The sequence below is a fragment of the Protopterus annectens genome, chromosome 9.part0 (genome assembly GCF_019279795.1).
Source record: "Protopterus annectens isolate FY-2018-M chromosome 9.part0, PAN1.0, whole genome shotgun sequence".
NCBI classification, from domain to species: domain Eukaryota; kingdom Metazoa; phylum Chordata; order Ceratodontiformes; family Protopteridae; genus Protopterus; species Protopterus annectens.
The window spans coordinates 1,740,691,395-1,740,719,104 of NC_056743.1; the positions used below are offsets into that span (position 1 = coordinate 1,740,691,395).

The window sequence follows — 27,710 nt, forward strand, 5'->3', positions numbered from 1 at the left end:
CCCAGCACCTCACTGTCTCACCTTCGGTGATATAAAAACAGCATTAGGACAAGCTACATCAGTGCCTAAAGTAATTGCCAGAATTGTACTTGTTAGAACCTTCCATACTGAGAGTGAGGAGTCTCCTGCTATGAGTGCCATTCTGTGGTAAGACCCAACATTGCTGCATTTCCTTTTTTTCTAAGAAGACTTCTGTTTGATTCTGTTGCTGTTTTGTTGGGTGATGCCTGTTTCTGTATTGACTAACTGATATGAAGTGGGCATCTAGCACTTGGGAATCTAAGGACTGTATGCTGGTTATCTTGACATTGTGTGTTGTTCCTGTTGTATACAGCGCATTGATTATGCCAATTTTGTATTTTCCTTATTATAAAAGGCTGCCCGAATCTCATTAGCACCTGCAAAAGCCTTCCATGTCAGGAAACTTTTAGGGTTGTCATAAATGAGAAACAGTAGTGAGTCACCAATTGGATAATACCTGGCTACAACTAGTAATTGCCTCACTGTAGCTAGGAATTAATGATGCCCTTCCTTAATCACTGTTGCAGTATTCCTTATAATAATAATATCCTGCATAGTATAGCCATATATCCAGCCAGCATACCAAAGGCTTGGGCCTTTCCAGACACCATACTTCAGATATTATTCCTACGTCTGAGTTGTAAGGTACATAAGTGAAGTAAGAGCTCCAAATCCCCAGAATAAGTTTGCCGCTAGTCTGAATGCTGTGTTTTGAATTCAGTCTGAAAGTCTTTTGTCTAATGTCAGCTCTGAGATAAGGGCAGCAAAGTACCCAATTTTGGACTCTTCCTTTTTTCTCATTGTTGGTTTTACTGTAGGTACATGCCATTCAAAAAAGGGAAATGTGAGTGTGGGAGGCAAATTCCCCATAAGGATCGACACAAGAAGTGCTTTTTTTGTTTTGGTACACACCACAACTACAGCCAGTTTGATATTTGCCAAGCGTTTGTTTCTAAGTCCCTGTGCTGCCTTCCCTTTCTGTGTAATAGAGAATCAGCGGTTGAAGTTTCTCACTCAGGGAATCATGGCTTCTGAATCTGTCTACCTAGACATACAGCCACCTTCAAAACAGAAGTCAAAAAAGTTACAGCTGGAGACTTCTGCTGTCTAGCCTGTGCTGAGTGTATCTATAGGATCAGATGAAGAGCCCATGGGCTGTTCATTTCCATTGTCTGCTCCCTCTGTTGCAACCCTGTTGGAGGCAGATGTGAGGTGTGCCATTTACATGTCCTTTAAGGCTGAGCTGATGCCCACTATGTACTAGAAGAGGGATCCGCAGCTGGTGACTTCTAAGGGGTATAGGGAGATTACACAGATGCTTGTTAGGGAAGAAGGGAAGAAGTTAGGGAAGAAGTATTGGGTTCCCTTATAGGTAAGGCAGGTTTCAGAACTTTTTAAGTTTGGCAGGGCTGAGGTTCCTGTTTAAAAGAAACAGAAGGAAAGGCATGTGAATCCTGTGGCTAAAGACCCCCAAATGAAGTGACAAAACTTCACCCAAGGTCTTTTTAAAGTTTTTATTGCTTTGGTGCCTCCACAAGGTTTGTCAGTACCATCTCATGTTGGTTTTCTTTCTTTGTTCTTCTTCCACTCCCACTAAAAGACCTAGGAGTTTGGATTATTCTGTTGAGGATGAGGATATGGATTCTGGAGAGGAATATTTGGCTTATTCCTCCTAGATTTATTCTTCTGTGGTTTTGGGGTCTGATGAAAAGGATACTCTGTCCCCTAACTCCCCATTTAAAGAGCTATATTTTGGAGATAACATTGTTAAAATGATGCAACATTTTCATTGGAAAAGCTGCCAGATGTCTGACGCTCAGAAGAGATGCTCTGATTTCTTGCAGATAGATCCTCCCAGACCTTCTGCAGCTCTTCCTGTTTTGGAAGCTCTTCTAAACACTTTTACATCCTCTTCCCAACCCCTGAGTTGCAGCCATCTGCTCCTAAAAACAGATGTGTCCTGTAAGATTCCTGAGACTCAGAAATTCTTATACAAGAATTCCTTCTCAGATCCTTCTGTGATTTCCCTTTCAACTAACAATCCTCCTTTGCTGCTTGCGTCTTCCAAGATCTTATCTTCAGACAAGAATAATTGGGCAGTGGGGTAGATACAATAAGAAAGTTTTTACTTCTGCTACCTTAGCTTTCATGACCATCAGTTACCAGACTCATATGACTTGGGTATGTGGTTGCTGCTGTTGCCAAACTGGGCGGTGTTTTTGGCTGCCATACGCAAGTCATATTTTAAGACTACAGACCTTTCTTTGCTGGGTTCTGCTCCCCAAGTAGCTCATCGTTTCATAAATGCAGCTGGGATGCTGCTGATGTTTCATTTAGGATGGCTTCATTAGGTGCCCCTGGCTTAGGCTACAGTCACTTCCTTTGGATGTAAAGGCAAAATTATTGGACTGTTCTTCAAATACCCAAACTCTGTTTGGTTCTGCTGCTGCAAAACTCTCTAAAGCTTTACAAGACAAAGGGAAATTCATGGAAGACCTTAAATACATTTTCCTCTTGCCTGTACTTAAATATCAGTGGGATTACCCATCTGTCACCTTTTATTTACAGGCATTATAAATTTCCTTTCCAGGTAAGTCAGTTTGTATTTGACAGTCATCCTCTTCCCCTTGGCCAAATTCCCATTTTCCAAAAGATAACTCTTTCTTTTCCTGTTTGACAGCACCATAATTTGAGTAGTATTGAAATCCCTCCTCCCTCCCTCCCTTTTAAGGGATTCTTCAACCCCCTCCTTGACAGTTGCCTCATTTTCCTCCCCCTCTTGGCACTGTCCAGCTAGTGTCTCCTTGCCAGAGGGGTACAGATTTTTTTTTTTTTACTCCCAAATATTTTTGGTTCCCAGGAAGGAGGGGTGTTGGATGCCCATTCAAGACCCATTCTTTCTGAAAATTCTTTCTTTCAAAATGTTGACACACTCCACTCTCTGTTCCCTATGCTTCTTCCTCAGGCTTTTCTGGTGTTTCTACCCCTGAATGATGCATATCTACATTTTTCTATACACCCTGTCTTCAGGAAGTATTCACAGTTCTCTGTATCTTCCTTACACTATCAGTTCTTTGCTTTACCTTTAGTCTTTCTATGGCACCAAGGCATTTTACAAAAATGTCTAGCGCCTCGTACCATTTTGCAGGCTGCATGGTGTAGAGATTTTTCCTTATCTAGACGGCCTTCTGGTTCAGGCCCCCTCTCTACAGATTCTTCTGCTGGACTTAGAATTTTACAGTGCTTGCTCTTTGCAGTATGGGCTTCACTCTTAATCTCAAGAAGTCAGTTCTGACTCCTCCTTGGTACCAGGTTTTCTTGAGGTGCAGGATTCAGACTCTTACTTGACAGCTTTTCTTCCTCCTCCCAAGGTCCTGTCTTTGACAGCTTTCTTTCATTTCTTTCTTCCTTCGCAAGAGATAGGAGAGCTTCTAAGAGCCCTGGTGTTCATGGCATCCATTATTCAAATGGTTCTTTTTGCCAGACTCCATGTGAGAAAGTTCCAGTGATATTTGTTAGACCATTTGGCTACAGCATTTTCACCCTCTGGAATTTCCCATTTCTGTTTCACCTTTCCTAAGGAAAGAATTTTTATGGTAGAGCCACCAGATATCTTAGAATCTGGGCCTTCCTTTTCAAGTATCTTTTGTCACTCAGGAGCTGTTTACAGATGCTTTTGACCTGGACTAAGGGACTTGTATCAGCAACATCAGAGTTGGAGTGTGGCCTTCACAAGAGGTGAAAGAGCATATCAGCATCAAGGAAGAAAGAAGTAAAGGCTCCTATCCTGGCTCTTCAAGCTCTACATTACCTTTGTACTCCAGGCCCACTCAGGGTTTTCACAGACAAACACTACTGTTATGTGGTACATAAACGGGGTGACAGACAGTCTGAGCAGATGCTTGTGAGTGGATGCTTCACAAAGAGGTTTTCCTTGATATTGTCCATTGTTGGGATACTTCTCAGGTGCATCTTTTTGCCTCCCCTAAAAAGAGAACTCCCCACATTTTGTGCCAGAATGACGAGTCTTCATAGGAGATTACTAGGCTGTCAACCCAGAGGTCATTTTAAGCCTAGCCGTTTCAACCCAATGTAATACCATAGAGGTGTTAGTACCCAAGACTGCATTTATTGATGACTGCCTATGTCCAGGAGGGTTGTGGGCGCTATCCCTGGTAGGAATTTATGGTGCCCTATCCACACACCCAGGTTCCTCTTGAACAGTGTCATAGAGGTGCTCTGTTTTACATGAATTGGTAGCCTGTTCCAAAGATGTGGCACTCGGGAGATAAATCTGTCCCTCCAGCATGTCCTAATTAAGTAGCAGGCCATATTTAAGTCCCTGGAATGGGTAGCCCTGCACCCATTGTATTTACTGATATGCAGTAAGTTCACTGGGTTTGGGTCTTGGGTTGCTCTGTAGGCCAGGCATAAGTCTCCCCTAAGAAGTCTATATAATACAGAGTGTAGTGACAGGGATTTTAGTCTGTCCATGTAGGGCACATGCTGGAGGCCCTTGATCTTCTTTGTTTGAAACTTGTGAGGTCTCTCTCATTACTCTAGGTGCTTACTATGGTATGTACCAAATGGGGTGTTACACTCAGTTATGGGCCAGATAAGTGCCAAGTATAGGGGATTATAACTTCTTTTGCTCTCAAGGAGATGTCTTTACTAATCAAGTGAGCTACATGGAAAGCATTTCTTACAATAGTAGACATATGGTGGTTGAAGTTAAGGTCACGGTCAACCTGTGATCCCAGGTCCCTTACCACTTCATGGGTAGTTAGGGTATTATTGATTTGATAGTGTGAAGGGACATTGTTTGTGACGAAGGGAATGATGATGCATTTGTTTGCATTCATTTTGAGACCGTGACTAATGTACCAGTCATTGGTCTGTGTAAGACCATTCTGGGGTATACTGACATTATTTGGGGATTCAGTGATTGCACCTAGTTTGCAGTTGTCTGCAGTCTCAGTTAGTCACAATCCTTTAGTTTTGACCTGAACTTCTGAGAAGTATATACCAAACAGTAGTGGGCGTAGCACTGGACCCCTGTGTCATCCTGCTGGTAACGGGTCTGGTGGTTGATGTGGAGTCACCCGCTTTGATAATCGGTGTACAGTTTGTGAGCAAGTTGGCAACCCATCTTACAAAGAACGGGGTTTACATTCAGTTTGCTAAGTTTATCGGTAATGCCTGAATGTGGGATTGTGTTGAAACACCTTTGCCAAGTCGAGGTATGCTGTGTGCACAGGTTTGCCCTCATCAGTGGCCTTAGTCGCACTTTCAAAGAAATCCACCAGATTTAACAGACAGGATCTGCCCTTCATGAAACCGAATTGGGTAGGATCTAGGGTTTGGAAGTCACCTGTCTTTATTTATGAGGTCCATAATGATACATTTCATGGACTTAGAGATTAGGCTGGTCAGGCTTATGGCTCTGTAATTCCCCGGGTCTTTTGCTAGGCCATCTTTGTGGAGGGGAATAACTGTAGTTGTTCTCTATTCCGCAGGAAGAAAACCTGTGGTTAGGCTATGATTGAAAAGGGTACTTAGTAGTGATGCTAGTTCATGTTTTAGCCTGTTTAGAAGACAGCCTGGGATGTTGTCTGGTCCCATAAAGGCCATGCTCTTTGCCTTGGAGAGGGCTTTGAGGACATGTTCTTCAGATATGTAAGTTGGTAGGAGGGGTTTGGGAGAGGGTTTGTTGTAAATTAAGAGGGGGATAAAGGAGTGGAATTTTCACCAAACCTATCCACTATCCAAGCATCTGGCTTGGAAAGTGGATGCCATGTTTTTCCTTGGAAAGGAATGCCCTTTATGCTTATCCCCCTCTTCCTCTGTTATCATAGGTCTAAAACAAGATAATGTGATGTGCAAAATCTTGCTGGTGACTCCCTTTTAGCTGAGACAGCATTGGTTTTCCTCTTCTCTTTCACCTGGCCAGAGGCAGTCATCACAACTTACCCCACAGAATGTATCTACTTCTACAGGACAAGGGCTTTTTAACTGACCCCTCTTATTCTCATCCTAAAATTGATGCTGTAGGTGATGGGGTTTGATTCCTTTCCAGCACCAATTTTATGAGGTCATGCTTCAGGTTTTGCAGGAGGCCAGAAAACCCACTACAAGAAAATGTTATGCTGCAAAATGGAACATATTATTCAGTGTTGTCTTTCTTTGTCTGATTCAGCATGTGAGTAATTGGATCCTCCCTTGGTACCTCATGCCACAGCTTTGGATCTGAGAGCTCTGACTCCTTCCCTACCCACAAATCCCCTGTCTTGCCTGATCCACCTCAAATCTCGTTTGCCACCTGTGAAAGCAAGATGAATGCATCGAGAGCTCGTCTTTAATTCACAATAAGTGAATGCATTTTTTTTTCCTCCCTTGCTAAAAATAGTTGTTAACTTAGGATATAGTGTGCTTACAGTAGACTTAGAGAGAATGCCTTCCTTACATGTTTTGTGCAGTTGTTTCTTCTGCATGTGTTAGTGTGTTTGCATAGTTAGTCTTGATGGAACTTCCTTAGAGTTAATTTTTTTTATAGTAGTAGTGTTTTCTAGTATAGTAATTATAGTTAGTTCGCATCCTCAGTCTTCAAAAAGTGCTGTTTCTGCGGGCATAAAATTCTCCTCAAGACCCACTCTCGGTATGTATACTGCTTGGGGCCTTTGCACCTTCAGGCTTCATGCTCTATTTTTGCTGCCTTCAGCTCCAGAGCCCTTCAAAGGCATAAAGAAAAACTTGTACTGAAAGGCCTTCTTTCTCCCCAGACAGGGTCCATAATGTCCTCTGCCCCTAGGGTGTCCTCTTCTCCCTCCGACAGGAAGAAAGACAAAGGCAGGGATAGATATAAAGAGAAAGAAAAACAGAAAAATCTAAAGAAAAATCCAGGTTGCCTGAAGATCATTAGGAAAGAACCAAGAATAGGTCTCCCGACCCCACAGTTATTTTGGGTCCAGCACCAAAGGTTCCTAGACAGTTGGATCCAATCGTTTTGAGATTCAGACTCCCATCTCCGAAGTCTTCCTGTATTCCTGCTCCCATCAGTCCTATGCTCCATTCTCCGATTTTACAGAAAGGACCTTCAAAGCCTGCATCAGTAGCTTCTTCTTCCAGATCTGTCTGTTCCATTCGAAGTTCTCTTAGGTGCCTTCAGCCATTGGATTCGAGAGGGCTTCTGACCTTTCCAATTTGTTTGACTCTTCTTCGGCTCCAGTGGCTGGATCAGCTTTCAAGGCTGTGAAGAGGGCCTTGGCTGGACCAAGACATCTGGTTTGCTTTCAGAGCACAGATCCATCCAGACTCCCTTTGAAGACTGTACCCTCCTCCTCTCATTCTGATAGACAGGGACAGATGGACCCATTACGTTTCGAGATTACTTGATCCTCAAGTCCCTCATCCATTTCTGATGCATTTCCTTCAGGTATACCAAGGCATATTTTTCAGAAAAGGACTTTTAAGAAGAAGCATATTGACTCCTCTCCTGAGTCTGTCACCGACAACACCAACTTAGATGAGGGAGAAGGTTCTCCAAGATACATCCCGAAGACGTCTCCTTTGGAGACATCTGAGATTTGACAAAACAGCATGGGAGATGTCCACCAAAGCCTCTTTTTCTGATGTGGTGTTTTTCAAAGCCTTTGCTTCCAGCCCTTCAACACCCTGCATGGTCCTTACTCCCAACCTACTAGTCTAACTCCTTGCGCAAAAAGGTTGGAAGGAGCTTGATCTGGCCGAACCCATCCATAAAAAGCCAAATAGAATCTTAGCTGCTCCAAGGGATACAAAGTTGTAGGCTAAGGGTCCCCCTGTAGATGCCATGGTGGTAGCAGCAGCCAGAAAAAAGGAAGTGTCTGAAGAGAGTTTCTCTGTTCATACTCCCTAACTGGAAATGTAGGGCTTTGGACAGATTGGGGAAACGAACATATGCTTCAGCCACTTTCTGTATTATTGAGCTGAATTATATGGCTCATTTGACACATTTCCAGAGGGGCTTTGATTAAGGAACTTTCCAAGTCTGTGGTGGGTAACAACCAATGGACTTCCAAAAAACTGTGGAGTTCCAGTTGTCAACCCTACAATCTACTACAAATGTGTCTATGAGACTGCTTTCCAGTGCAGCAGATGGTGCAGCCCATGCAGTCAGTACTGACATTGAGTATGTTGTCATGTCTGGATGCAGCTGTGTGTCTGCAGAAAGCTTCAGAATGTCCTTCATTAATGCTCCTTATAACAGTTCCACTTTGTATGGAGCAAAAGTCAAGGACACATTTACCAGACAGGAACAGGACAGTAAGACCTTGTCTGCTGTTGGAATCCGTTTTTCAGCCCCTTAGAGATTCTCCTCCAGGAATCAAAGAGGGGGTTAGAAAGATGTAGTTCAAAAAATCTCAAGGCTTTTACCAGGACACTTTTGGGGACAGGCCTCACAGAGGCAGAGGTGGAGGCAATTCCACAAGACCTCGACCCAGAGGCAGAGGTGGTCTGCAAAATCAAGGTTTCTGTAGTTATTTCACAGAGAAGCCTTTCCAGCATCTCTGAATGCTTTCCTGGCTGCTGCACTGTAGAGGCAGTATTGGGACACTTCTCCTTACACCCTCTAGTCAAGATTCTGAGAAGCTAAGGATCATTTTCAGAGGTTATACTATTCCCTTTTTAGAAACTCCACGAATAAAATGAAGGATTGCCAACTTTACACCCAATCAGTTGGAATCTGCAGCAACAGAGGTTTAAAGGCTGCTAGTCAACAGAGTCATTCAGCTTGTCCCCCAAGAATGGTTAGAATATGTAATCTATTCAAGTGTCCTTCTAGCTCCAAAAAAGACTAGGGACCTTAGACCAGTTTTGGATTTCAGCGAATTAAACCAATTTGTAAAAACAGACAAAATCCGAGTGGCCCTGATACAGTCCAGTTCTGCCTCTTCTCAGGAAGGACAATTGGATGTGCTCTTTAGATCTCCAGAAATGCCTACTATCACATAAAAATCTAGAGGCAGTCGAGGACATTTCTCTATTTCCCACTGGGAGCCAATCACTTACAATTCAGAGCGCTGCCTTTTGCTTTCACCACACCCCTCCAGGTGTTTACTAAGGTAATGGCAACTGTGACAACTTTTCTCAGGCTTCAAGAGATCCAAGTAGTCCCATATCTGGATGACTGGCTTTTAACTGCTACCTCCAGGGGTCTACTTCTAACACACCAGTCATTTCTGGGTATTTCCACCAACATAAAGAAGAGCAAATTATAGCATACTTACCTCTACCCAAGGATATGATTGCTATACTTAAAGTAATCCGAACTTTTACAAATAGACTTAGAAGAGCAAATTATTTATTTATATTTATTTATTTATTGACATTTGTTAACCGGGTTTGTCCAACTGGGCTTGTGGTCCATTTTCAGTGGAGACCCGAGGAAAAGCTCCAGTAGTACATTTTAAACAAGCCCAATTTTAAACAATATTGATAAAATAGCAGTTATAGCAAAAAGATTCACATATGTTGGGTTACATGCATAAAGTTAAAGTTTCATTAAAAAAAAGCTAAGTAACAATTTTACATTGATATAGTTCAATAGGTCAACAATAAAAAAAATTTGTTTGTATACAATTATGCAAATGCATAGTAGACACATTGGAGAGAGAGGTGTAATGAGGTACTAAGTATGGTCCTTTTGAGGGTACATAAAGGGAAAGAAGACTAGGTAGGGTCATGGCCAGGACAGGTTCTGGAATTGAGCAAATAAGCTTTTAGTTCATTTTTAAAGTGTGAGGTTTGGGAGACTGAACGTAAGTCAAGAGGAAGTTTGTTCCAAGCATGGGCAAGGGAGTGTTTGTAGAGTAGTTTGCCTACTGACCTTTTTGGGTGGTAGATATCAAGTAATTGTTGGTTAGAAGTACGGAGGGTCCGGGATGGGATGTAGATGGAGACTAAGGAAGATAGAGATGGACAGAAGCAGGGTTTATAAAGAATAGAGTGTAGCATATGAAATTGATAAGATAGTTGAAATTGGGGAAGTCAGCCATTGAAGACAGTTTAAAGAAATGCGGTGATGTGAGTTGTATGGGGAGTTAGTAGTGAATCTGGCTATTTTATGGTAAGTCTGTTAGAGTTTGTTTAGAGTGAAGGCCTGGATATTGGTAAGAACTGGGGCGGCGTATAAGAGGGAGCGGAGGAGGAGTGCCTGGCCCATGGTAAGTCTGGATTCAGGGGGTAGGAATTTTTTGTTCCGATATAGCAGACCTAGTTTCTGGTTTGTTTTTTTTATACATTGGAGTATGTGTAGGTTGAACTTTAGTTCATCATCGATAATGACCCCTAGAAGTTTTGTGTGGGTGTCAGGTTGGATAGTAGTATTGTTAGAAGATGTAATAAAAAAGGAGGTTTTGTGATGAGAACGAGAAAGGAAAAGTAGGAGTTTGATCTTTTTGGGATTTAGGATCAATAGGTTGTGAGAGAGCCATTGTTCAGTGGATAGTAGGGCCTGTTGGGTCAGGGAGTGTAGTTCAGGAATGTTATTTGAGATGGATATAAGTGTGGAGTCATCGGCATACTGAATAAGGGAGGATTCTTTGCATGAGGTGTAAAGATCATTGGTGAAGATGTTAAACAAAAGGGGTCCCAAGATGGAGCCTTGGGGAATACCAGTGGAGATGGGAAGGAAAGGTGAGGAGGATGAGAGCCATTTGACAGATTTTTCCCTGCCAGATAGCTAACTATTAAACCAGGCAAGTGCGGAGGGGGATAGGTGGGGATTTGTGAGTTTGGATAGTAGTAGAGGATGAGAGACAGTATCAAAGGCTTTGGAGAGATCTAGGAAGAGACAGGAAATGAGTTTATTGTTGTCTAGGGCCTCTGCAATGATATGAGTGAAGGAGAGGAGGGCAGTGGCGGTGCTGTGGTGGGGACGAAATCCATGTTGGGTAGGGGTAAGTAAGTGGTGTGTGAGGAGGTGATTGAGAAGCTGTGAGTGAAAACATTTTTCTAATATCTTGGAGAGGGGGGACAGAATGGCAATGGGTCTTTAGTTTGAGGGGTCAGTGGAGTTTCCACATTTATGAAGAGGGATAGTGAAGAAAGATTTCCAAAGGGTGGGGACGGTTGATTCCAGAATAGATGGATTAATTAGTATAGATATAGGATAGGCAATTGAGTCAGCAGCAAGTTTGAGGAATGTAGGAGATAGATTGTCAGTGGAAGGAGAGCAAGGTTTTAGCTTGAGTAGTAGAGATTTGATGCAAGTAGTAATGGGAACTGGCTCAAAAGAAAACAAAGTTGTGTTAGTGGGACTTGGAGTGGTGGGTGTTGAAGTAGAGTTTGGCTTGGAGGTTACCAGATTTTGGATGGAAGAGATGGTGTTTATTCAGGAGGGTAGCTGTTTCCTGAGAGGAAGAGTTAGGGTATGGGGAGGGATTAGAGGGCTTTCCAGGATAGAGGATGTTGAGTGTTGACCAAAATTTTCGAGGATTGGATTTGTTAAGCTGAGCAGAGCTATAGTATAACTTTTTGTCATTAGTTGTATGTTTTTTTGCAAGGTTCCTCAGTTGCCTGTATTTTTGAAGAAAAGGTGGTGGTTTAGTTTTAGTCCAGGTTTTCCAAGCACAATCTCTTTGTTTCATAAGGGACATAGTCTCTTTTTTTCCAGAGCCAGGGAGCATGGTTTGATTTTACTCTGATCTACCTAGAGGGAGCTAAGGAGTTTAGAGTATTCATGAAGATGCTATTGAAAGTGCTTACAGCATTGTTTAGGGGGAGGTGTTTTAGGATGGACCAATCTATGTTGTGGAGAATGGAGTTAAATTGGGATGAATTGAAAGTCGATAGTTTTCGCCAGTCTTTGATAGGTGGGGTTTAGGAATATGGGAGTAGTGTCTTAAAATGGTAGGGAGATGATCACTGAGGGAGTCCGGTAAGGTGGTGGGATTGTGGTATTGGTGGGGGGAATTGGTAAGGATCCAGTCTGTGATGGAGCTGGAAGTGGAATTTTTAGGGAAGCGAGTGGGAGATGTTATAAGTTGGTGGAAGCCGTGTAGGTGGATACTGAGTTGGGGGGAGTCAGTTGTGAGTTTGGACCAATCAGTCTTGACATCACCAAGGATAAGTGTCTCATATGGTATGTTGTGGGAGAACCAGGATAGGATGTTTTCAAGAATGGGCAGATTGTTACCAGGAGGAAGGTAGATAGAGGCAATTACAAGTTTTTTGTGAGGATTCAGATGGCAGTCAAGGATGATGATTTCAGCTGGGAGGAAGTCAGGAATTGGGGAAGGGTATGGTGAGAGGTTAAGGTTGTTTGAGTAGAGGATGGCCACGCCACCACCTTTTTTTACAGGTCTATCAGATAGGAAGATATTATAACCTGGTTGGAGTATTTCACTATTTGAGATTTGTGGCTTGAGCCAGGTTTCAGATAGGGAGAGGATGTGAGGGGTATTAAGAGCTATCCATGAGTGCAGCTCAGTGACTTTATTTACTAGACTCTGAATATTCAATGAGTAAATAGTTAAGTATTTGGATGGAGTTGATTGTTGTGACTGAGGTTGGTGGGTGTTAGAGGAGTAAGATGGGGGCAGTGTAGAGGTAGTTTTGGGGAGAGAAGAGGGGGCAGGGTTGGGATGGATATCTCCAGAACAAAGTAGGTTTTTAGTGAGGAGAGAGTGTGTAGTAGATAAAGATCTGCCTAAGCAGCAGAGACCTCCAAAGCAGTCACCCAAGCAAACGCTATCCCAAAACAAAATACGTGCAACACATATCTCACAAAACCAGTGTGCCGAACAGTCACAGCCCTCAAGGCTAAACAACACACCTGATACACTTGTAATAGGTGACTCTATCGTCAGGCACACTGACGTCCCGCTCACCAGGCTGAACAAGGAGAAGGTCACGGTGAGCAGCCTGTCGGGCGCTAGGATCCTCCACATAACACAAGCACTCAGGTCACTCCAAGGCAACTACAAATATGACTCTGTCATTGTCCATGCTGGTGTGAATGACCTGAGACTTACCTCTTTGGACTACATGAAAAGAGACATAGAGGAGCTCTCTGAGCATGTAGCCCAGGCCGGTATGACCCTGACCTTGATGAGCATCTTACCCTCACCAAGAATGATGCCACAATATGAAGACAAGATGATCAATTTCAACAATTGGCTTAAGTACTGTTGTCATTCAAAGGGAATCCAATGCCTGTCAACCTGGGATGATATGCTCGACAAGCCATGATGCTTCGCTAGGGATGCCTTGCACCTGTCACCCCTGGGCTTTCGGATATTGGCAAAGGCTCTTGCTACCCCCATAGTGCCTTTTTTAGGCAAGGCTCAAAAGACAAACCCACCTCCATAGGTATCACAAGGGATAAGAAACTAAGAGTAATGCTACTCAACGCCAGAAGTCTAAACCTCAAGATGCACGCACTCAAAACTCTCCTTAGCATGGAGAACATCTATATCTGTGCAGTAACAGAAACCTGGTTTAGGGCTCCCGAGAGCACCCCAGCACTACCAGGTTATACCTCATACCATGCTTTTAGGCGCCAAAACTTGGACCGAACCACAAAAGGAGGGGGAGTATCGATATTCATCAAAGATACCCACACCTCCAGGTTGGTGGCAAAGCACGAAGCATCAGAGACTATCCATGTGCAACTAACAGTGGGTAAAACTGCCTTCCAGTTTATAGCCTGCTACAGCCCACCCTCCCAAACCCAGGAACCCCACTCGGCCTTCCTGAGAACACTGGAAAATATGAAGGTCTCTCCAAACACCATTATATTGGGCGACTTCAACTACCCAAACATAGACTGGGAGCATTACTCTAGCTCCAACACCCTAGCCCAAAGGTTCCTAGAATTCATAAACTCAAATGCTATGGAGCAACTTGTTACCACTCCCACAAGAGGGGAAAACATACTGGACCTGATCATCGCCAACATGGGGACTCTATGCTCCAGACCAGAAGTGTATCCCTCACTGGTAAGATCAGACCATAAACTGATCTCACTGGATATTCACATCCCGATGCCACCCCCTGCCCAGAAAACCATAGTGAAAAACTTCTCTAAAGCAAATTTCACACTCCTCAAAACCGAGGTGGAATCCTTCAAAGCCCCCGGGCCTGTGGAAAATACGGCCCAGACCGCAGAATCCTTTATAAATGCATTCTATGAACACCTTCAGGAATGCATGGATCATGCAATCCCAAATAAAACCAAGACCCAATCCTCCAAAGGCAGACGTCTTGTCTGGTGGACCCCAGCCATAAACAAACTATACAATAGAAGGAGAAAGCTACTACATGATAGAGCAAAATCCCAAAAAGGGAAGGCATCTCTGATCAGTATTAGCAAAAAACTAAGGGCACTCATAAAATCGTCTGAGGCCAGCTTCGAGTTATGTTAGGAACCTGGGTGGGAATTCCCAGATATGCTCAGAATTAGTCCAAAATGACAAAAAATACACCAAACCCACAGACATTGCCAACATCCTAGCTGACAGGTTCAGCGCAAACTTCTCCCCCCCTCCCCACCAAAAGGGCAAATGTCTATCCCGGCAAAGTGCTGCCCCCCTGACATCTCAGATGCTCAGGTAAGAGCCGCCTTCTCCAAAGCAAAAAACACAGTATCAGTGGGACCAGACGGTGTCCCGGGCTGCGTCCTACATGAACTCCAAGAAGAGCTAAACCCAAACATAAAACTACTGTTCAGTCTCAGCCTTACTACAGGATATGTACCCAAAGAGTGGCGTATAGCAACAGTGGTCCCTCTCCACAAAGGTGGTGCCACAACGGACCCTGGAAACTATCGCCCCATAAGCCTGACTAGCTTGGTCTGCAAAGCTATGGAAAGGATCATCATGGACTTCATAAATAAAGATATTGGGGACCTACAAACACTGGATCCTACCCAGTTCGGCTTTGTTAAGGGCAGATCCTGCCTCTTAAACCTGGTCGACTTCTTTGAAACAGTCACCAAGGCCATTGACGAAGGTGGTCCACACAGCCTACCTGGACCTCGCAAAAGCCTTCGATACAATACCCCACTCGGGCATTATAGATAAGCTCACCAGCTTAAATATAAACCCCTATGTCACTAGATGGGTTGTAAACTGGCTCAAGGACAGAACCCACATGGTTAGAATTGCTGGAGCCATGTCAGACTCCAAACCAGTTACAAGTGGCATCCCACAAGACACAGTCCTGGGACCTCTCTTGTTCGGTATATATTTCTCGGAGGTACAGGCCAACACAGAAGGACTGTGGCTGACCAAGTTCGCAGATGACTGCAAACTGGGCCATAATCGACTCTCCAGCCGACACAAGCATCCTCCAAAAGGGCCTCATAGAAACAGACAACTGGTGCCAGAGCCATGGCCTCAAGCTAAACGCCCAAAAGTGTATAGTCATCCTTTTGGCAAAACAAAGTGCCCACAAATTACCACATAGGTGGTAATCCATTAAGTACAGAAGAAGTAATTAGGGACCTGGGGACCCAAGTTGATAGCAGTCTCTCATTTGACAACCACGTGGCCAAAGTGGTTAGAAAAACATTTTATATAGCCCACCTAATCATGAAGGGATTCACATCTAGATTAGGGGAGGTCATCGTGCCTCTTTACTCATCCCTCATCAGGCCTATAATAGAGTACAATGCTCCTTTTGGGATGTACCTTACCAAATACTTGCAGCAACTGGAAAGACCCCAAAAGTACCTCACCAAAAGGATCAAAGGGCTTAAACAGATGTCATATGCTGCCCGGTTAAAGAAACTCCAGCTCTACTTAGTGGCATACCGCCTGCTCAGAGGCGACCTGTGCCTGACGTATAAAGCCATTTCCAACCCGGAATTAAGGGACATGCTGCACCTCAAAAAATCCAAATCCCATCGAGCTACACGCTTGAGAGACTTGGACCTCAGCACTGAAATAAATAGGACATGCTGGAGGGACATATTCATAACCCAGAGGCTCCCTTCACTCTGGAATAAAATCCCAGTCCAGGTTAGGCAGAGTCCCTCATTGACTCTCTTCAAGAGGAATCTTGATGAGTGGATGGGAGATAGTAGGTTTACCCCGGGTATCACTTCTGTGTCACTGTTAGACAGAGGCACAGTATACTAACCTCGAAAAAGGGCATAGCAAAATTAATTTAAAATTGGTGGTGAAAGCCAAACATACTCTGGCTAGGCTTATAAATGCCCTAGGGCAGATAGCCTAGTATGAACCTATGAACCTATAGATGTAGTTTGTATAGTTTTGACTTAAGTTTGTGGGAAGGTTTAAAAACCTGTATTATGGATAGTTTATATAGACTTGAGGTAGTAAAGAGATTAGGGGAGATAGTAAAAGATGAAGTAGTTGGATATATGTTGTATGACTGAGAAGTTGGTGAACATAGGAGTGGGTCAGAGAGATTGGAGTGGTAAGAGGTGGAGACAGAGAGAATGAGTAGTAGTGTAGAAGATATTAGAAAATAATACATTTTGGAATAAAATATGATCAGATAGAGTAGGTAGAGACAGTGGTTTAGAGGAAGTGGTGTTGACAGGTTTGACCGATTAGTAAGGTGGTTGTGGCAATAGGCAGGAAGTGGAATATAGTGGGGGGTGGGGCAGGAAGGGAAAGTACTGGGTATGGGGTGGGTGGGAATGGGGGGGGGGGGGAGGAGGGAGGAGAGGAGCGAATGGAGTGGGGCTAGCACCCTGGTCAAGATGAAGTCATAGAAACAATCACAAAAAGATAGTGAAAAAACTAGCTTGAGAGACAAGGATATAAAGTTTCTAAAGGTATAGTCACCAGAAATAAAATAAAAAGAAATAAAATATGAGAAGAAGTAAGCTTACAAAAGGACACTGACCTCAAGCTACGCAAGTAGATTTACTTGAAGCAAACCCAGTGCTGTATGGTTAAAATAAGCTACAATAGAAGGGGGAGAGAGATGTATTACTAGCAGCTAAAAGGAGGGCAAAAAAAAAAAACTTTAATATGTAAGAGTCTGAAGACAGTAAAATAGGGCAGGTGCACTAGGAAAGGCAGTTATGAGTGAGGCTAGAAATTAATTCAGGGAAGGGTAAAGTACAGAACAGGAGAATATACACAGAAACAGTATGAGGATAGTGGGTAACCAAAGAGAAAGGAAAGGAACTGCTGGTGTCTGCTTTTCGTGGCAACTAGCAAAAAAAAAACACTGTAAGTTCTTGTGCTTATAAAGTCTAGCATTAATTAAAAGATTAGCTTATGTAGTAGTTATTTACTGGGACACATACTTCAGTGGTATTATTTTAAGCTTAAAATGGTGGCTTCTGGACCGATAGTTAGAGTTGCAGGGTATCTGTTAAGGTCCTCAAACCTGTGTTGCCTGTACTGTGGCCAGGAGAAAACCACAGGGAAAAATCCACTAGGGCTATAAAAACAGAGAGGAGGGAGATTAGTTATGAGCAAGTAATTCAGGAAAAGAGCGAGAGACAAAAATACCATGGGTAGAGAGAAAAAATGTAGTACAGGTAGGCAGAGGCAGTATACCTAGCATTAATTTCCATTGTATGAGTGTCTTACACACATAGCTAGCTAAGAACACAGCAGTGTTTACACCTATGCATAAAGTAATGCAGAACAACAACAGCACAGAGTAGACATACACAAGGCAATAATTCACAAAGCAGGAAAACAGAAATTCAGGATACTGAGGACAAGAACAATTGATACACTTTCAGGCAATAGTTCTTCCTTTTACTTTAGTACTACACCAAGTAATTACAGTGAAAATATTACAGATATATCTAAATGAAAATGCTTCTCTGTATTGGGCCTCTGATAATGGTTTAGACCCTTTTTAGCACCACTTCCTAAAATCCTTGAATTCCTTTTGGAACTTCTCATGTCCTGGTGTAATTTTTCGACAGTTAAAGTTCATTTGGCAACCATCTCAAATTTTCACATAGGGTTTAACACTTCCAGTGCTTCTCTCAAAATCTCTAAAACCTCTTTAAACAGTACCATTTTATTCAGGCCTTCAGTTTGTGATGCATTTCATCCCTGGGACATTACTATTTTATTGCAATACTTAACTTAGAAACTCCACACACATGAAATTTCTGTCCTGAAACACTACATTTTTGGTTGCCAAATGACTTTCAGAACTTCAGGCATTTTATGCACGGTTGCCTTACTTATCTTTCATAAAGACAGTGTCGTTGACAACAAACCCTTCCTTTTCTTTCAAAATTGGCTTCCAAATCAAATTTAAACCAGCAAATTGATTTCCCAGTTTTCTTCCCCAACTTCTCAAATGAAGGGAAACACATTACATGCATTAGATGTGCAGTCAACTCAAGTTTTACCATGTGCAGTCAACTAAAGTTTTACCTCCTCCATACCAAGACCTTCAGAAAATCAGGCCAATTGTCATGTCCTTATCCAAGAAAAAGCTGGGTTAATCTGTTTCTAAAGTTAATCTTTTGAGATGGTTAGTTAATTGCATTTCTTTTGTTTATGATTCACTAGTTATTACTCTACAATCAAAGCCTAAAGAGCATTCTACAAGAGCTATGGCAACCTCTACAGCCTTTGCTTGACAAGTCCCTATAAGTGACATTTGTGCAGCAGCAATTTGGTCATCAACTCACATTTTTGTATTTCACTGTAAATTAGATGTTACATGTAGGATGTGCACTTCCTTTGGTTCTGCCATTCTCAGGAATATCCTTCCTTGAAACCACCCACGTACTCGATGGATAGCTTAGGAATTTGTCCCACATGTTGAATTAGACAAAATAAGATATAAGATATGAAAGTTATGTACTCACCATAATGATAGATCCATGTTGTCTTCTTTTCATCTGGTTCAACTCCCCTACTTCCTTCCCCCCTATCAAAATTGTCATTCTGTTTTTAGGGAGAAGCCAGATCTCATGTGGACCCTGTCCTGACCCCCCTTTGTCCCATACACTGTATAGTGTTTATTCCTTTCTGTTTGTCCTGTTGGATAAATGGCTATATATCTTTATGTAAATATACTCATAATGACTTTTTATGACCAGTCGGCAAACTCAATCCAAGGTCATTCAGGCAGGACAGGGAATTGTGGGTAGGGAAGGAGTCAGAGCTCTCCGATCCAAAGCTTTGGCATGAGGTGGCAAGGTTGGATCTGATCAGATCCAGCTTACCCACATGTTGAATCAGACGAAAAGTAGACAGCACGGATCTATCATTATGATGAATACATAACTTTAATTTCTTCTTGGTGCCACAGTGAGAAGGACCCTCTCTTGGTGGGTATACTTACTGTTCTTTCTTATCTATGAGTTGCCCATTTGTGGTCTGGCATACTCTTCTCTTAAAGCTCATTTGTTAGCCTTTTCCACTTGTCTGCCTCTGGATTCAGCACTTTCCTGTGCATTTGGGGTTAAATAGTATCTGAAAGGCGTCCTTCTCATTAGACACGCAATAAATCCATTTCCTCCTTCTTGGACCTTAATTTTATTCTAGAGAAATTGACTCTACCACCTTTTGAGACAGCAACTTCTCCTCTTTAAGGCTCTGTACCTGGAAAAGTGTCCAGTTGGTGGCCTTGATTTCTGCCAAGCGAGCCTCTGAACTTCAGGCCTTTGTGGCACTTCTTCCTTTTCTGTTTTTTTTTTCAGAGATTTGGTGCCTCTTCGAACCAATCCTTCTTTATGCCTAAAGCAGCTAATGATTTGTCTTTGAATCAGACCATCCATCGTTCTTCTTTCCCTCTCTCCTTCTCAGAATAGTAAGTAGTGTGAGGATTCCTTGGATTTTTATGGACAGCTCAGATATTATTTAGACAAGACTGATGATATTAGGAAATAAGTGCAACTTTTAGTTTGTTTTTCAGGAAAAGCAAACCACCTCCTCTTGGATTTCTAAAGCCATTTCTTTTTGTCATTCTTTCCTTGGCATGCAGTTTCCTACTTTTTGTTGCTCATTCTATTAGATCAGATGATGTTAAGTTGTCTATCTCGCCTTCGTTCTTGCTGGCCATCTTCAAGAGCTGTTTACTGGCTCGAGGCTACCCCTTATCCCATGATGCCTAGCGCTAGCTACCCAGATTTCGTTTGCCACTTCAGCTGCGAGGTGTCGTTTTCTGGCCCAGGCTTGTATTGACATTTATTATAGAACCTTTTTTCTGTGAAATAATCCTTATTTCTTAGTAAGGTATTCTAAAATTTTAGTTTTATTTGTTGTGGTGTTTGTGTGAAGTTTTTTTTATAGTTTCCCTCCCCTCTAAGAACTCATTTTAATTAGAGAGTTCTACGCCTCCTTATCCTTTTCCTGTCAGGTTAGCCGTTTTGGTTAGAGGCTTTCCTTATACCTTCTTCTTAGGCAGCCGTTTGAGTTAGAGGCTTTCAAAAAAAAAAAATTTAGTCAGTATTATCTGTATTTTTTTTCTGTAATTGTTGTATTTTTGGATACGGTATGTCTAAAGAATCTAAGGTGTCTGGGTTCAAGAAGTGTGACTCATGCTGTCAGAAAATGTCTCTGACAGATGGGCACACTTCTTGCGTCTATTGCTTAGGCGCTGTGCACCTGCAGGACTCTTGTTCTATCTGCCGTGCATTTAGTCCAAGAGTTCTGCAGGACCGTAAGAATAAGCTTATTCTTAGGGGCCTTTTAAAGCCCCAGGATTCACCGGCCAAGACTCAGCCTGTGAAATCAACCAAAATCGTCCAAACCGTCCCCAAGTGTGGAGCTGTCTTTGGTTCAGACTATACCTGCTACTTCCATTCCGGCTGGAACCGATAAGACTGTCTCCCCGTCGGCTCCATCAGAAACTTTGGAGCCGCCATGGAGCCACAAGAGGCTGAGGTCACCCTCTCTGGAATCCATTCATTCGGCTCCTCAGTCTCCCCTGCTTCAGAACGAGCGCAGTCACAGATCATCTTACTCCTCTCGTTCCTCTAGGCTCTTGGATCACGACATGGAGAGAGTGGTCTGTAGATTGCTGAAGTTGCAGGCACTTGCCAAGATGTTGTCCAACCCCCCTCAACAGGTGTTGGCTCCGTCCACTTCTATCGATGTTCCTCCTCCAACTCCATTGAGCTCGGAGCCAGAGTTCGTTGGGGTTCGAATAGTGGAACTGTTGGCTCCGATAACTGTCTCCTTCGGTTCCGTCGTCTGCTCCGATTCCCTCGATGGTGCCTTCCATCGAGGGATCTGGGCGCCAGGGCTCCCTCGTCGGCTCCGAGGGGGTGAGTGGCATCGGACTTTTGTCCAACCCCGTTCTCTCACTCTGAGCTTCGGCGCAGATAAGCTCGGCTCCTACATCGGCCTCAGAGCCGTCTCCCTCAGTGTAGAGAAGGATTCCGATTTCCTTGAAACTGGAGCCTTCTCTGCATCGTGGCAGGGATGCCTTTGATGTCATGAGGAGTGTGCTGGCCACTGTGTCAGCACCACTATCGGCCCCATCGGCTCCGTCCCTTGTAGTCCCTGTGCCAACCTCTGCTCCTCCTCCAGACCCCAAGCGCGGGGAACTGTCGCTCCAGGACACCCCATTGAGTGTTTCCTCTTCTTCTGAGGCCTCCCCTGACCATTCAGAGGAGCCCCCTCGTAAGAAGTGCAAGAGTAAGCACATTGACTCCCCTGAGTCTGTCACTTCTGATACAGACTTAGATGACTCGGAAGGGTCCCCAAGATCCCCCTCTGAAGATGTTTCCTTTTCGGACATCCTCGAAATGCTTAAGCAGAGGGGGAACTGGAATCCCCTAGCCCCTACTGAGGATGAGTCTGTATTCCTGGATGCGTTCGGTTCCCGACCTTCCACCTCCTGGGTTTGTCTGCCTTTCGATCCACTTATGTCAGTGGTGGCTCGAAAGGCTTGGTCAGCTCCAGATACAGTGGAACCAACTCCTAGGAGGCCTGGAAAATTCATTACATTTTACCCGGCTTCAGATAAAGAGCTCGGAGATACCCTTCAAGATCCATCAGCTGAGGGGGTCAAGCCAAAGTGGCTTCCCAGCTGGCAACCCTTAATTCTGTAGTCAACTCCTCCATGAGGCTCATTTCCTATGCAGTCAGTGGTGCGAGTAGAGCCGCAGGTACGGGTGTTGCTCTGAGGAGACATGCCGGGATGTGGCTGTGTAATTTTGCGGAACCCTTTAGAGCGTCATTCACCAGCACCCCCTTTGATGGTTCCTTTCTTTTTGGACCACAGGTGAAAGACACTTTGACTAGGTGTGAGCAAGAAGGCAAGACTCTCTCTGCCGTGGGAGTCCGTTTTTCCACTCCTTCCAGACCATACCCCAAGGGTCAGAAGAGTGGTAAAATGTGGTTCCGAAAATCCCAGGGAGCCTCGCCTGACACACGTAGTGATTTTTCCTCCAGGGGCAGAGGGGGAAATAACAACAATAGACACCACCCTCGTGGCAGAGGGGGCCCGCAGAACCAGGGCAACAAAGAATCTTTCTCTGAGAAGCCCTTTCAGCATCCCTGAAGGGTTGCCCGGCTGCCCGCCTCTGGAGGCAGTCGGAGGAAGACTTTCACTGTACCCAAAAGCCTGGCTAAATTTAACACAAGACAGATGGGTACGGTCAATTATATCCGGAGGTTACAAAATCCCCTTCTCTCAACCCCCCTTACTATCGAGCAAATCCCTTCCAGATGTTCCACCCAATCTGAGAGACTAAGCAGTCATAGAAGTTTCAAGACTGCTAGAAAAAAGAGTCATCCAGGAAGTCCCAGCAGACTAACAAGGATCCAGAACTTACTCGAGGTTCTTTTTGGTACCAGAAAAGACGGGACTGGAGACCGATTCTAGATCTCAGCAGACTGAACAAGTCTGTTCAAAGAACAAAGTTTCGGATGGTCACGCTACAGTCCATTCTACCCTTTTTGGTTCAAGACAATTGGATGTGCTCCATAGATCTTCAGGATGCATACTATCACATCAAAATGGACAGGTGTTCCAGGAGATTCCTTCACTTCCGCTTGGGAGCCAGTCATTACCAGTTCAGAGCTCTGCCCTTTGGTCTCACCACAGCCCCCAGGGTTTTCACCAAGTGTATGGCAGTGGTCACGGCTCACCTGAGACGTCGAGGATTCCATGTGTTTCCGTATCTAGATGACTGGCTCCTCACTGCTACTACCAGGCATCAACTTCTTCAAGCCAGGGACTACACAGTCATAATCTGCTCCCAGTTAGGCATCACAATAAACTTCGAAAAATCTGCCTTGTTGCTCTGTCAATTTATTACCTATATAGGAGCAGACTTAGACACAAGGAACATGTCCGCAAGGCTGCCGCCAGACAGGGTATCCACAATTTGACAGCAAGTTCAAATTCTAATGCAGAGCAAAAGGGTCCAAGCCAGGTTCGTCCTTCAAACTCTGGGTTCCATGGCAGCGGCAATTCTTCTAATCCCTCTGGCCCGCTTTCACATGAGAATCCTTCAGTGGCTTCTGTTCACACAGTGGTCTTTCCAACAGCTGCCCATGTTTCACATGATCATGATTACAGAAACATGCAAAAGACACCTTTCCTGGTGGATGGTCTCCCCACTAGTGTCTCAGGGCAGACCCATTATTCAGCCCCCTCCGGTGGCCACAGTGACCACAGACTCCTCCCTGATAAGGTGTGTGGGGGGGGCATTATCAGGGCAGGACAGTCCAAGGCACTTGGCAGCCTCACGAGTACCATCTGCATATAAATGTCCTAGAAATGAGAGCCGTGCTCCTAGTGTTGCAAGCCCTTCAGGACTCTCTTCCTTCTGGGACCATTGCAATTCAAACGGACAACATGTCAGTGGTCTGGTACATCAACAAGCAGGGCGGAACCAGGTCCTATCCCCTATGTCTAGAAGCACTCAGACTGTTGCAGTGGGCGATTTCCTCCAAACAATTTCTGATTGCATCGCACATCCCTGGGAGGTCCAACGTCATAGCGGACAGGCTCAGCAGAGCTATCTCATGCCCCACAAGTGGTCTCTGAATCAGATAGTTGCGGATCTGATCTTCCGCAAATGGGGACAGCCTTGCTACGATCTTTTTGCCACCCCCTTCAACAGCAAATGCAGCAACTACTTCTCCATTCTTCCGCTTCCAGGTCACTCTCCCAGAGACGCTCTAGTCCACGATTGGCCTCACGGACTCCTTTATGCCTTCCCTCCGTTTCCCCTGATACCAAAGCTCATACAGAAAGCTATATCGTTGGGTTGCAATATGATCCTCATTGCCCCCTACTGGCCTCGACAGATATGGTTTCCGTTCTTGCATCATTACCTTCTCGAGCAGCCCTGGACTCTGATAAATCAGCAGGTCTGGAATGGGATCCAATCAGGCGGGTGGCATCAATCCCTTCAAACTCTCCAGCTCACAACTTGGTTGCTCCAGTTCCAACCCTAGCCAGGTTTCCTAGCATTTCTCCAGCCGTGAGTGAGATTATTGTGTCCTCTCACAAGTCCATGAACAGAAAAACGTATGCTAGTAAATGGAAACGTTTTTCTTGTTGGGCAGAGGCTAGGAACATAGATCCCTTTTCAGCCTCAGTCCATGAAATTTTGGAGTTCTTAACACAACTCTTTCATTCTGGGTCCGCTTCTGATACAATCAGGGTTCAATTGGTGGCCATTTCTAACTTTCATGTTGGGTTGTCAAATTCAAACATTATGTCTCATAAGCTCTGTAAAGCCTTTCTAAGAGGGACTTCTCTCCTTAGACCTCCAGCGAGAGATCCCCCTCCTCCTTGGGACCTTAATTTGGTACTAACCTCTTTAATTATGCCCCCCTTTGAACCTGCAGTGTCCTGTTCAATTAAATTCCTATCTTGGAAAACACTTTCTGGTGGCTATTACATCAGCCAGATGTGTCTCTGAACTTCAGGCACTATGTGTTCGTCCTCCATACATGGATTTTCATAAGGATAGGGTTGCTCTGAGGACTAATCCATCTTTCCTTCTGAAAGTCTGCTCAGAAAATAATTTGAACCAATCTATAGACCTTTCTGTGTTTTTCCCTAACCACACCAACAAGGCAGAATACAAATTACACCAATTGGAAGTTCATAGACAACTGCGTTTTTACTTGCATAGGACCAAGGATACAAGGAAATCGGACCAACTATTCCTTTCCTATGCTCTAGGCAAACAAGGTCTCCCAGTTTCCAAAATGACCTTATCCAGGTGGTTGTCTCATATTATTACCTTCATCTATCAATTGAGAAATAAAGACTTGCCTATCAAACCGAAAGGTCATTCTACTAGGGCTTTGGCCACCTCTGTAGCCTTCCAATCTAGGTTGCCCATGGATTCTATTTGTGCAGCTGCTACATGGGCAAATCCTCATACTTTTATTTCTCCTTACAAACTAGATATGGTCTCCAGGAGCAGAGCTGACTTTGGTTCTACTGTTCTAAAGAGTCTGTTCCAATGAGCCGCCCAAGATTGTAGGTGCTAGGGACGCTGTCCCAACCAGCAAGAACGAAGGCGAGATAGACAACTTAACATAAAGAAGTTATGTACCTACCATAACGTTCCATGTTAGTTGTCTTCATCTTAAATTCTTCTTGCGTCCCACCCTACGTCCCCCTGTCTTATTGGATCGAGAGGAGTTTTTTGTTTTCACTGGCTGAGTGTTCTCTTGTTTGTTTCCTCTACTGACTGAGAGAGTATGACAGGTATGCTCAACCTGTTTGTTGGACAGGTTGATTCTATGGCTATGTCTGGGGTTAGCTATTACAAACAAGATCTGGGTAGCTAGCGCTAGGCATCATGGGATAAGGGATAGCCTCGAGCCAGTAAACAGCTCTCGAGCTATAGAAGATGGCCGAGTCGGAAAGGATCGGCTCCGATCCCAACCAGCAAGAAGAAGGCGAGATGAAGACAACTAACATGGAACATTATGGTAGGTACATAACTTCTTTTTCTTTGTGTTTCACTGTTGCAGTCATTACATTTGGGTTATCTGCTTGCAGTAGCCCTCAGTCGGCCTGATTAACAAAGTCTTGGGTCCTGCGTCGGTTGCTGTCCCTTCTTCCATGACGTCAGGGGTATAAAACATGCAGCTGTCGCCATTACATCAGTCTTTCTTGACGTGCGGTGCCCAAAGCAGAAGCAGTTCGCAAGTGCCGGTCGGTCGACTCCTGACATTTTCATTTTTGAGTTTCAGAACCGAAGTCTCCAACTAAAGCCAAGTACCCCGTTGGGGAAACATTTTCTTGCTCCTTACCGATGTCAATAAAAGTTAATAATTGCATTACTTGTGGAAAGTAAATACCTCATAAAGATTTTCATTCGTACTGTATTCCTTGCCTAGGCCCTGACCACGACGTACCTTGCTGTCAGTTTTGTGCTTTATTTAATCAGCGCACTATCCGTCGTCGTTATATTTTCTCTTCTAAATATTTCGGTTCTCGGTTTAATTATCCAGAAATGTCGTCGGTTAGCCATCCGACTACCGGAATTCTGAAAAAACGCAAAGATAAAGATAGAGACAGGCCGCCGAGGTCCAAAACTGTCGACGACGCTTCTCCTAAGCCAGTCGCCAGTTCGCCGGTACTCAGTGAGGTGCTTTCGCAGCCCTTGATACCCGCTACTTCTGATTCGCAGGCCTCTACTGAGACCCATTCGGAGTCCGGTATGCCGCGAGATGCTTCAACTATGGCACCCGAGGATGTCTCTACCTTGGATGGGTCCAGAGCCGCTTTGCAGGCACCGGCTTCTGAGGGTGTATTCAGGCCTACGGACTTGCATATTAAACCGACGCTTTCTTCTTCTTTTAGGCCTAAATCTCGAATCATGACTAAAAAAACGACGCCCAGGCCGCAAGCTCAGGCCTCTATGCCTAAAAAACAAATAAGAATGGCTGAAGATCTTATAACTCTAATCAGGGGAACAACAAACACCCAAAAGTGAACGTCACTTAGTAAAACAGCAAAAAAAGTCCCCAAACGAAGGAAGCACGTTCAAAATAAAGGATGCAGATGAATAAAAAATGAACAATTTTATTCCAATACTTGACAGTAATAATACGGTAAGCGCTTTCACAATAATTCAATATTGCTTCATCAGACCAGGAGTAGCAACTAACAAGTCCTTAAATGACATTGCTAGGCCTCAAAATTCAAAGTAACCACTCAGAAGCCAGCTGACCAAAATTAATTACAATTTAAAGACAAAGTTACTAATTTCTATTCAAGGCTGAATGTGCAATGCATTTCAATACCATTTATAGCTTCAAAGCAAATTTCCTTATAGTTCATGTTTGTTTACAAATTCTATAAATGAATAATGATATAAGTAATTAAAATGAAAATAAAAAAATATATAAAAAAAAAAAGAATATAAATATATATGAAAACACACATATCAAGTACATATATAATAACTAAAAATATATCTAATAATTAGATGTGAGTATATATGTACAATTCATATAAATATGAATATAAATATAGTGTACACATTTACAAACATTATACTATATAACTCAACCATTATTTTTAAAAATCATTTGAACACCAAAAACGAATACATATGCATAATGTGCATAACTTAACACATCGCTACGTAGCACAACTACATATAAATGCGTATAAATACTACAATCCCTTCTTATACTTATTTGACCCTTCTAGACTTCAGAACAGGTTTTAATGGGACACTCATTCAGACCGTGTCCCCTATGAGCACCCAAACGTAAGATCCAATGCAGTTCTAATGTTTCTGTTCTGTTAAT

The 27,710-nt window shown here is 43.7% G+C and overlaps 1 protein-coding gene across 1 annotated transcript in view; it reads left to right on the plus strand.

The window, feature by feature from the left end:
- DNM2 (dynamin 2) overlaps positions 1–27,710 on the plus strand; it is a 1,995,561-nt gene that overhangs the window by 1,775,386 nt on the left and 192,465 nt on the right. The gene's annotated exons all lie outside the window — the stretch shown is intronic.